This window comes from Rutidosis leptorrhynchoides, chromosome 4 (genome assembly GCF_046630445.1).
Source record: "Rutidosis leptorrhynchoides isolate AG116_Rl617_1_P2 chromosome 4, CSIRO_AGI_Rlap_v1, whole genome shotgun sequence".
NCBI lineage: Eukaryota > Viridiplantae > Streptophyta > Magnoliopsida > Asterales > Asteraceae > Rutidosis > Rutidosis leptorrhynchoides.
Genome location: NC_092336.1, coordinates 318058711 through 318070420, shown reverse-complemented (window position 1 = coordinate 318070420; position 11710 = coordinate 318058711).

The following is an 11710-nucleotide window of genomic DNA, read 5'->3' as shown; positions in this document are numbered from 1 at the left end:
AAGCATTGCGCCGAAATCAATGCAGCATAAGTTCGATCAGCCAAATTTTCTGCAAGATATGCTTACCAAATTCTGTGCGGATAACACAGACATTCGCGCAAAAAAGGCAACAGAAATTACCACTGCTGCAGATAAATTTGTCCAGCACATTTCTGACTATCCAATTGTTTCTCCACCGATTGTGCCGGCGACGTTGGGAGTTTACTCAGGCCTCACTGATCCCTTGGATTTTCTGCAACGCTTTGAGGGCGTCGTAAGCACTTACAACTGGAATGAACCAGTCGCATTTAGAGTGTTTCCTATGGCCTTGCAGGGGTCAGCAAGGGAATGGTTTCATAGCTTGCCATCTCGCAGTATCGTTGGCTTTGTGGATCTGCGAGAAAAGTTTTTGCTGCAGTTTCAAAATTTATTACCGCAGAAAAAGACATATATAGAGTGTCACGATATTAAACAAGGCAACAAGGAGACTCTAAGTGCGCTACTTACGCGGTATATTTATGAGTGCCAGAAAATTCCGCGTTTGAATGAAGATCAGAAAATTTCTGGTTTCTTGCATGCTATCAACCCACAGCGACACCCTACGCTTGTGCGGCGATTAAGAAGAGATGTCCCGCAGACATTCGCAAAAGTGCAACAGGAAACTTATGATTATATCCGCGGAGGAGAAGATAGCAGTATTACCCCTGCATGTGGCTGGGGTAGAGATAAAAGTTGGCGAGATGACAATGACTCTTTCAGAGATGGTAACAGCGATAGCTATCGCCGTCCAGGCTTTTCGCAAAAAAATGGTGGCGGCGGATATCAGCGTAATAACAGGTTTCAAGGTCAGAACGATAACAATTCATATGGCCGTAATAACCGCTATTCTACGCGCAAGTGGAATAATGAGTCATTCAATATCATTCAGATGCTAACAAAAACGCCCAAAGAAATCTTACTGCAAGAGCGAGTTGCTAAGTCTTTCCCTGATCCGCAGCCATTGGGAGAAAACAGCAGGCGTGACAGATCAAAGTTTTGTGTCTTTCACGACGATTACGGTCATGACACCAACCGCTGCAGAGATTTAGCGGAATTTATTGCGGAAGCATATGAACAGGGTAAGTTGGACCATTTGTTGGCGCAGAACTCATCCAGCACTGCGAATGCGATCATTATGCCAGCTGAAGCTAATGGTTCGAGTGCCCCAAACGCGGTTGAGCGGAAAGCTCCTGCGGTGAAAAATTTGGGAGTACGGATGGTAAATAAGAAAGAAAATCAGCGCGGGGTACAAGTAATTAATGTGGTGGAAGTGCACGGTGAAATGTCAGTGCTGCAAATTTCGGCGCAAATTGTTAGCTGGAAATGTCCCTCTATTACATTTCCCTCAGCGCGTTTGAATGCGGATGTTGATAAGCCCGTGGTTATTTCATGTCGTGTTGCTAATACCGGCATTATAATCATGAAGGTACATGTTGACACTGGTAGCAGTGTAGATATCATGTACGAGCAATGTTTTCTCAAGCTGCCCGCACAAATTCAGGCTTTGATGAAACCTACTGGGGTTTCATTGGCTGGTTTTTCGGGAGAATCATCATGGCCTGTTGGCCAATTGGAATTACAAATGGAATTGGTTGATGATATCGATGAGTCGCTAAGGCGTCAAGCCTTATTGAATTTGTACATTATGCGGAATCAATCGCGGTTCAATATGATACTTGGCCGCACAGCTTTGCACATGTTTGGCGCTATACCATCTACAATACATGGTATGCTAAAGTTTTCTGCTAATAAGGGAATTGGCACGCTGATTTCTGCGAAAATGGAGCCTTCATGTGCTATGGTTATGACAAGTGCGGATATGTGTGTTGAAGGGCATTCACTTAACCCTGCTTAGTGCGAAAATGATTAACAAAATATTGTATTGAAATTCCATTAATGCGAGACATGTTAAGTTCATGATTTGAATAATGTAATGCGAATTAATAAAGAATAAAGCGAAGTTAATTTCAGTGTTAGTACTTGTTTCTTTAAACAGCGAAAACACTGCGTGTGGCCACGCGTAGTGTTTATTTCGCAGAATACAAATACTTATCTTTTTGAAACACTAAGTTAATGTTTGCTCTGCAGATTCTTTAAGTAAGGTGGCATTGTTTTCACTAAACATGACCTGCATAAAATAATATATCAATACATAACTGTATTGCGAAATATTTTGCAGAAAAGCCAAGTGATGAAATTGCCCACTTATGTTAATAAAAATTGCGAAAGGATAAATTTTCCTAAGTGTTTGATCTTGCCAACACTTAGATGCTTCGCAATGCTAGATTTTACCTAAGGATCGTTTTGTCGGACTTAGAAGATTCATAATGTTAAAAGATTGTTTCGCACAAAGTACGCTTTGTTATGTGCACAATAACGAATGCGAAAATTGCAATGGACAAGTCTGAATTATGAATAATTAAAGTAAAAGCGCTATAAAAATAAAAAGGTTGCAACTGCGAACTGCGAAAAAGTAATTAATATTAAACGCTTATGCAACGCGGAATCTTACAACAGACGAAAGTTGTAATTGCGAAAATACATTCAATAAGCATATTAGTTAAGGCAAAGCTAAAATTCTAACGCTTTGATATCTGCAAATGTAACGCCTTCCCGCTGACTGAGTTCCTCAAGAACAGGTATGTTGATTTTTTCAACCTCTTTCTTTGCCCTCTCAAGTATTTCGCGAGCATCATCGTTGGCGATAATTTCTTTCGCCATGTCAGAGGGAAGAGGTTGTGAAAGATCACCAAGTTGGCATAATAAATCGTGCCACTCGCAGCGAGTGGCGAGCTTTGATGCTTGGGCATATGTTTGAAATTTTTCAGTGACTGGCTCGGAGTCCATCACTTTATCCGCAAATGTCGGTAGATATTTGACTAGCTGTGTGAACTCGTGTTCCGCGACCTCTGCCCTTCTTTTAAGTCGGGCGTTCTCTTCCATCACCTTTTCAAGCCGCGATTCAGCCTTTCGCGCCCTTCTCTCTTGGGCGTTGGCAGCCTTAGTTGCTTTCTCATACTCGTCTGACATCTCAGTAAAACGCTCCATGCTATCGACTGTTAGATAAATTGCATTATAGCAATTATGCAGTCGTTGCCTGGCCACTGCGGGATAAGACAGTTTGCGGTATTGCTCCCTTGTTTCTGCAGGAACAAATTTATAAAGCTTTTGGTACAGCTTAAACGCCCGATCTGCTGCGGCAGTTTCTTCCGCAGCGGCTTCTCTTTCTTCTTCCTCGTTGGACGCTTCTGCATCAGATGGAAGAGATAAATCTTCATTCCCGGGTTCATTAAGAACATCTGTAGGGATTCTCCCTCTGATGTTATAAAGCGGTGTAGCTTCAGCGGATGACCCTGGAAGAATATCTATAAACAGATCAGCAAATATAGCAAGTTCATGCCAATATAAACAATGCGTAATCAAATAAATACTGCGAAATAGCATTTGCTTACTTGCTTCTTGTTCAGAGTGAGTGCGCAGGCATTTCCTGCGTGGAGTGGGAGTCGTATCCACAACCTTGCGCTTACCGCAGTCCTCACCTCCAATAATAAAGCATGTATTGATGATCGGTTCATCAATAAGAATAATGTTGCCGTCGCCATTTTTTAGGTGACGGGCAGGGCTAATCCTGCTTATATCAGTGGACCTCATGACAAGCTCAAGTGCAACCGCTGAAAAAATAAAAGCGCGTAAAGTTATGCAAAGCAAAAATATTGCGAAAAATGAAAGTACGATTGATACATTGCGATAAAGTTAAGCGGCATACTGTTTTTTGATTGGTCAACTAAAAGAGCATCATAGTCGCTCCACAGCCATTGAATCGACACTCTGCCAATGTACAGCGGTACATTCGAGTAAGGTCGCAGAAATATACCCGCGTTTTTAAGTATCTTGAGAGTGTCATTCTCAAGATCATCGAGTACAGGCCTCTCATTGACGTCGGGATTAAGCTCTGTACACCACGTTTTCGGTATTTTGCTATTCACATATGCGGTATCGTTAATATAGAAGAAGGAACTGCGCCAATTCCCAATTGAATCTTTTGGTGAAGTCATTACGCCAAGTTTACTGCGGAAAGAAAACCACCCAACGTCATATAGCACCAGGCTATTGCACATCCGAAAAACGTTTAGCAGCGGTGGTTGGCTGATGGCGTTGCAATACATCTCAAATAGCACAATCTTCTTAATTGCGTTACGATGCAACTGCGCCATAGCGATGTTATAATATTCGCAAATGCTGCGAAAAAAACGGGTAAGGGGAAATCGAAGGTTGCCTTGAGAAATGGCAACCTCGTACACGGATATCATCCCTTTAGGGGGAGTATCGGCTCGCTGTTCTGCCGCAGGCGCGGTAGGAACAAATTGGGCAAGTGGCGGATACCATTCTTGCAGGGTATGAAGTTTTGCTTCCGTCATATAGGAAACATAGCCTCCGGGGGTATGCATAGATGAAGACGACGCCATTTGCAATAAGGAAAATAAATTAGATGATAAGAAAAGCTAAATCGGAGGTTGAATTGATGAAATTGAAGGTTCGATTGGCTAATTGCAAAGTACGATTGTGATTCAACGAATTTGATTGCAGATGAAATTGAAAGTGAAAGAGTAAAGTTTTTATGCGGATTATTGTGTTATTTATAATCGGGATTAGGGCGAGCAAGTTGAAAAGATAATCATTGCATTTAAATGGCTGAAATTACCGCAACGTGGTAAAACGTGTAAACGGTAATTTTCTAGCCGTTACAGCGTGTTGATTTGACAGATTGGCGAAAGTTACCGTTGTAATTACGCGTTGAGCTTAATTAAAACAACGGTAATAAATGGGCGGTAAGAAATATTAAAATATATAATAAAGTTCGCGAGATATTTTAAAGATGCACTTCTTTATTTTTAGAGTTTATCATGATGCATTTGCTTCGCGAAAATGCATCATAATAAACTGGGGGGACTTGATCATATACATAGCATTGTATATATATATTTTATTTTTTAAAAAGCTAAGGACAGAACTACGCGGATTATAAGGCACAGTTATGCCATATTCGCTGAAAATAAATACTGCGGTTAAGTATTCGCTGAAACGCCAAACTGCAGTTTGATCCGCTGACTTTCCGCGGAGAGCCGAGCATCTCGCAGACCGCGGATATCACGGATACTATAAATAGGGAGCTTGGCCTCTCATTTATAGGTTGTTGATTCTCTGCCATTTGCCTAAGCCTTTGTAGATTTCACTTGTGACTTTGCCCAAGGACTTCTTACATTGAGTTAAGGTGAATCATGCTAATCGATAACGAAGACCGGGTCGGGGTGGTTGATCACTTGATAGTTAAAGTGAAAAACGATCATCGGGGCCCAAAATAATCATCGAGCATCCCTTCCTCCATTATAATCTTATTGCACTCAATCCGTAATTAAGCAACTTCATTAATTAAGGATTGATCAGCCGTGGTTTCATCAATGGTCGTCGCTCTGGATTAGTAACAAAATTTGGAAGTCTTTCTGCACTTTTAGCTGTCGCTTCTTCGATTATTGGCCTTTTCTCCGAATTAGTTGCCAAATGTTTAAGCCTTTCTGTAGTTTCAGCAACTGTTTCTTCAATCGTACCATCTAGTGGTGAAATAGGTACATCTTCAACAGTGACCATGTCGTCAGTTGATGGATTGTTGACTGCTTCAAGTACAAATGGAGCTTCATCTGCTTTCGTTCCTTTTCCGTTTCGTGTGTTCTTTGCATTAGTAGATGGCGCCATTGTTAACACCTATTTCCTTATGAGGTAAGGCTTAGTATGTCAACAAGAGACTAGAAGTGATCTAGCTTTAGGAGAGCGGAGTGTTGCCGATTGATTTTTACCCTCGGGAAATAATTCCTGCAGACCCGGTTCACAAGTGTAGAAACTTGTGGGGTGGCTTAATCAATCTATCGTCCGTAAAGCGTAAGAGTGCTAGCCGGATGACTTCTAGTGAGAGAAAGTAGAGAGAGAAAGAGAAGTGAAGTCTCAGCTCTCAAAGTTGTCAGAATATCTGAACTTGTGTAAAATGACGACCCAAGGGGTCTATTTATAGTGTCAGATCTACCAGATTTGTTTGGGGACACGTGTCAAATGATGATACTTTCTGTTACATGTGCTCCGAAATTTATGCTAAATGCGGCGCTCTTCGGCCAGGGCTTATGCGCTAGGCGGCCTTCAGGGCTTACGCATGACGGAGCAGCCTGTACAGCGGAGAACGCTGGACGGACAATCTCCACAAAACTGTTGTTTCCAGCCTTCCTGATGCTATTTTTATGCAACTATTATGCCTTTTATGTGTGTATACGATAGGATACACCATTATTTATTTTGAGTGAAAATGAGAAGATCGGACAAAAAGGGACCTTTTAAACGCGTTATAGTTTTGCAACAAAGATTCTCGTTGTTTATTTTGAGTGAAAACGAGAAGATCAGACAAAAATGGACATTTTAAACATGTTATAGTTTTGCAATAACGTTTTTCGTTCTTTATTTAGAGAAAACGAGAAGATCGGACAAAATCGCACCTTTCAAACGCGTTATAGTTTTTAAACAACGTTTTTCGTTGTTTATTTTGAGTGAAAATGAGAAGATCGGACAAAAAGGGACCTTTCAAACACGTTATATTTTTATAACAACGTTTTTCGTTATTTATTTTAAGTGAAAACGAGAAGATCGGACAAAAAGAGACCTTTTAAACGCGTTATAGTTTTGCAACAACATTTTTCGTTGTTTATTTTGAGTGAAAACGAGAAGATCGGACAAAAAGGGACCTTTTAAACACGTTAAAGTTTTGCAACAACGTTTTTTGTTGTTTATTTTGAGTGAAAACGAGAAGATCGGACAAAATCGGACCTTTTAAACGCGTTATAGTTTTGCAACAACGTTTTTCGTTGTTTATTTTGAGTGAAAACGAGGAGATCGAACAAAAAGGGACCTTTCAAACGCGTTATAGTTTTGCAAAACGTTTTTCGTTGTTTATTTTGAGTGCAAACGAGAAGATCAGACAAAAAGGGACCTTTCAAACACATTATAGTTTTGCAACAACACTTTTCGTTGTTTATTTTGAGTGAAAACCAAAAGATCAGACAAAAAGGGACTTTTTAAATGCGTTATAGTTTTGCAACAACGTTTTTTTGTTTATTTTGAGTGAAAACGAGAAGATCAGACAAAACCGCACCTTTCATACGCGTTATAGTTTTGCAGCAACGTTTTTTGTTGTTTATTTTGAGTAAAAATGAGAAGAATGGACAAAACTGCACCTTTTAAACGCGTTATAGTTTTGCAACAACATTTTTCATTGTTTATTTTGAGTGAAAACGAGAAGATCGGACAAAAAAAAGGATCTTTTAAACGCGTTATAGTTTTGCAACAACGTTTTTTTGTTTATTTTGAGTGAAAACGAGAAGATCAGACAAAACCGCACCTTTCATACGCGTTATAGTTTTGCAACAACGTTTTTGTTGTTTATTTTGAGTAAAAATGAGAAGATCGGACAAAACCGCACCTTTCATACGCGTTATAGTTTTGCAACAACGTTTTTTGTTGTTTATTTTGAGTGAAAATGAGAAGATCGGACAAAAAGGGACCTTTTAAACGCGTTTTAGTTTGGCAACAAAGTTTCTCGTTGTTTATTTTGAGTGAAAACGAGAAGATCAGACAAAAATGGACATTTTAAACATGTTATAGTTTTGCAATAACGTTTTTCGTTCTTTATTTAGAGAAAACGAGAAGATCGGACAAAATCGCACCTTTCAAACGCGTTATAGTTTTTAAACAACGTTTTTCGTTGTTTATTTTGAGTGAAAATGAGAAGATCGGACAAAAAGGGACCTTTCAAACGCGTTATAGTTTTATAACAACGTTTTTCGTTATTTATTTTGGGTGAAAACGTGAAGATCGGACAAAAAGAGACCTTTTAAACGCGTTATAGTTTTGCAACAACGTTTTTCGTTGTTTATTTTGAGTGAAAATGAGAAGATCGGGAAAAAAGGGACCTTTTAAACACGTTATAGTTTGCAACAACGTTTTTTGTTGTTTATTTTGAGTGAAAACGATAAGATCGGACAAAATCGGACCTTTTAAACGCTTTATAGTTTTGCAACAACGTTTTTCGTTGTTTATTTTGAGTGAAAATGAGGAGATCGAACAAAAAGGGTCCTTTCAAACGCGTTATAGTTTTGAAAAACGATTTTCGTTGTTTATTTTGAGTGAAAACGAGAAGATCAGACAAAAAGGGACCTTTCAAACACGTTATAGTTTTGCAACAACACTTTTCGTTGTTTATTTTGAGTGAAAGCGAAAAGATCAGACAAAAAGGGACTTTTTAAATGTGTTATAGTTTTGCAACAACGTTTTTTTGTTTATTTTGAGTGAAAACGAGAAGATCAGACAAAACCGCACCTTTCATACGCGTTATAGTTTTGCAACAACGTTTTTTGTTGTTTATTTTGATTAAAAATGAGAAGAATGGACAAAACTGCACCTTTCAGACGCGTTATAGTTTTGCAACAACGTTTTTCGTAGTTTATTTTGAGTGAAAACGAGAAGATCTGACAAAAAGAACCTTTTAAACGTGTTATAGTTTTGCAACAACATTTTTCGTTGTTTATTTTGAGTGAAAACGAGAAGATCGGACAAAAAGAGACCTTTTAAACGCGTAATAGTTTTGCAACAAGGTTTTTCGTTATTTATTTTGAGTGAAAACGAGAAGATCGGACAAAAAGAGACCTTTCAAACGCGTTATAGTTTTGCAACAACGTTTTTTGTTGTTTATTTTGAGTGAAAATGAGAATATCGGACAAAAAGGGACCTTTTAAACGTGTTATAGTTTTGCAACAACGTTTTTCATTGTTTATTTTGAGTGAAAACGAGAAGATCGGACAAAAAAGGACCTTTTAAACGCGTTATAGTTTTACAACAACGTTTTTCGTTGTATATTTTGAGTGAAAACGAGAAGATTGAACAAAACCGCACATTTCAAAAGCGTTATAGTTTTGCAACAACGTTTTTTGTTGTTTATTTTGAGTGAAAATGAGAAGATCGGACAAAACTGCACCTTTCAAACGCGTTATAGTTTTGCAACAACGTTTTTCGTTGTTTTTTTTTTTGAGTGAAAACGAGAAGATCAGACAAAACGGGACCTTTTAAACGCATTATAGTTTTGCAACAACGTTTTTTGTTGTTTATTTTGAGTGAAAACGAGAAGATTGGACAATAAAAGGACTTTTAAATGCGTTATAGTTTTGCAACAACGTTTTTCGTTGTTTATTTTAAGTGAAAACGAGAAGATCGGACAAAACCGCACATTTCAAACGCGTTATAGTTTTGTAACAACGTTTTTTGTTTTTATTTTGAGTGAAAATGAGGAGATCCGACAAAAAGGGACCTTTCAAACATGTTATAGTTTTGTAACAACGTTTTTCGTTGTTTATTTTAAGTGAAAACGAGAAGATCGGACAAAAAGGGACCTTTTAAACATGTTATAGTTTTGCAATAACGTTTTTCGTTGTTTATTTAGAGAAAACGAGATGATCGGACAGAATCACACCTATCAAACGCGTTATAGTTTTTAAACAACATTTTTCGTTGTTTATTTTGAGTGAAAATGAGAAGATCGGACAAAAAAGGACCTTTCAAACGCGTTATAGTTTTGCAACAACGTTTTTCGTTGTTTATTTTGAGTGAAAACGAGAAGATCGGACAAAAAGGGACCTTTTATAGTTTTGCAACAACCTTTTTCGTTGTTTATTTTGAGTGAAAACGAGAAGATCGGACAAAATCGGACCTTTTAAACGCGTTATAGTTTTGCAACAACGTTTTTCGTTGTTTATTTTGAGTGAAAACGAGAAGATCGAACAAAAAGGGACCTTTCAAACGTGTTATAGTTTTACAAAACGTTTTTCGTTGTTTATTTTGAGTGAAAACGAAAAGATCGGACAAAAAGGGACCTTTCAAACGCGTTATTGTTTTGCAACAACACTTTTTGTTGTTTCTTTTGAGTGAAAACGAGAAGATCGGACTAAAAGGGACTTTTTAAACGCGTTATAGTTTTGCAACAACGTTTTTTTTGTTTATATTGAGTGAAAACGAGAAGATCGGACAAAACCGCACCTTTCATACGCGTTATAGTTTTGCAACAACGTTTTTCGTTGTTTATTTTGAGTGAAAACGTGAAGATCGGACAAAAAGGAACCTTTTAAACATGTTATAGTTTTGCAACAACGTTTTTCGTTGTTTATTTTGATTGCAAACGAGAAGATCGGACAAAAAGGGACCTTTTAAACATGTTATAGTTTTGCAACAACGTTTTTCGTTGTTTATTTTGAGAAAACGAGAAGATCGGACAAATCACACCTTTCACACGCGTTATAGTTTTTAAACAACGTTTTTCGTTGTTTATTTTGAGAAAACGAGAAGATCGGACAAATCACACCTTTCACACGCGTTATAGTTTTTAAACAACGTTTTTCGTTGTTTATTCTGAGTGAAAATGAGAAGATCGGACAAAAAGGGACCTTTCAAACGCGTTATAGATTTGCAACAACGTTTTTCGTTGTTTATTTTGAGTGAAAACGAGAAGATCGGACAAAAAGGGATCTTTCAAACACGTTATAATTTTGCAACAACGTTTTTCGTTGTTTATTTTGAGTGAAAACGAGAAGATCGGACCAAAATGGACCTTTCAAACGCGTTATAGTTTGCAACAACGTTTTTCGTTGTTTATTTTGAGTGAAAACTAGAAGATCGGACAAAATCGGACCTTTTAAACGCGTTATAGTTTTGCAACAACGTTTTTCGTTGTTTATTTTGAGTGAAAACGAGAAGATCGAACAAAAAAGGACCTTTCAAACGTGTTATAGTTTTGCAAAATGTTTTTCTTTGTTTATTTTGAGTGAAAACGAGAAGATCGGACAAAAAAGGATCTTTTAAACGCATTACAGTTTTACAACAACGTAATTCGTTGTATATTTTGAGTAAAAACGAGAAGATTGAACGAAACCGCACATTTCAAACACGTTATAGTTTTGCAACAACGTTTTTTGTTGTTTATTTTGAGTGAAAATGGGAAGATCGGACAAAACTGCACTTTTCAAATGCGTTATAGTTTTGCAACAACGTTTTTTGTTGTTTATTTTGAGTGAAAACGAGAAGATCGGACAAAACCGGACCTTTAAACGCGTTATAGTTTTGCAACAACATTCTTCGTTGTTTATTTTGAGTGAAAACGAGAATATCGAACAAAAATGGACCTTCAAACGCGTTATAGTTTTGCAAAACGTTTTTCGTTATTTATTTTGAGTGAAAACGAGAAGATCGGACAAAAAGGGACCTTTCAAACGCGTTATAGTTTTGCAACAACACTTTTTGTTGTTTATTTTGAGTGAAAACGAGAAGATCGGACAAAAAGGGACTTTTTAAACTCGTTATAGTTTTGCAACAACGTTTTTTTTGTTTATATTGAGTGAACACGAGAAGATCGGACAAAACCGCACCTTTCATACGCGTTATAGTTTTGCAACAACGTTTTTCGTTGTTTATTTTGAGTGAAAACGAGAAGATCGGACAAAAATGGACCTTTTAAACATATTATAGTTTTGCAACAACGTTTTTCGTTGTTTATTTTGAGAAAACGAGAAGATCGGACAAACAGCACCTTTCAAACGCGTTATAGTTTTTAAAC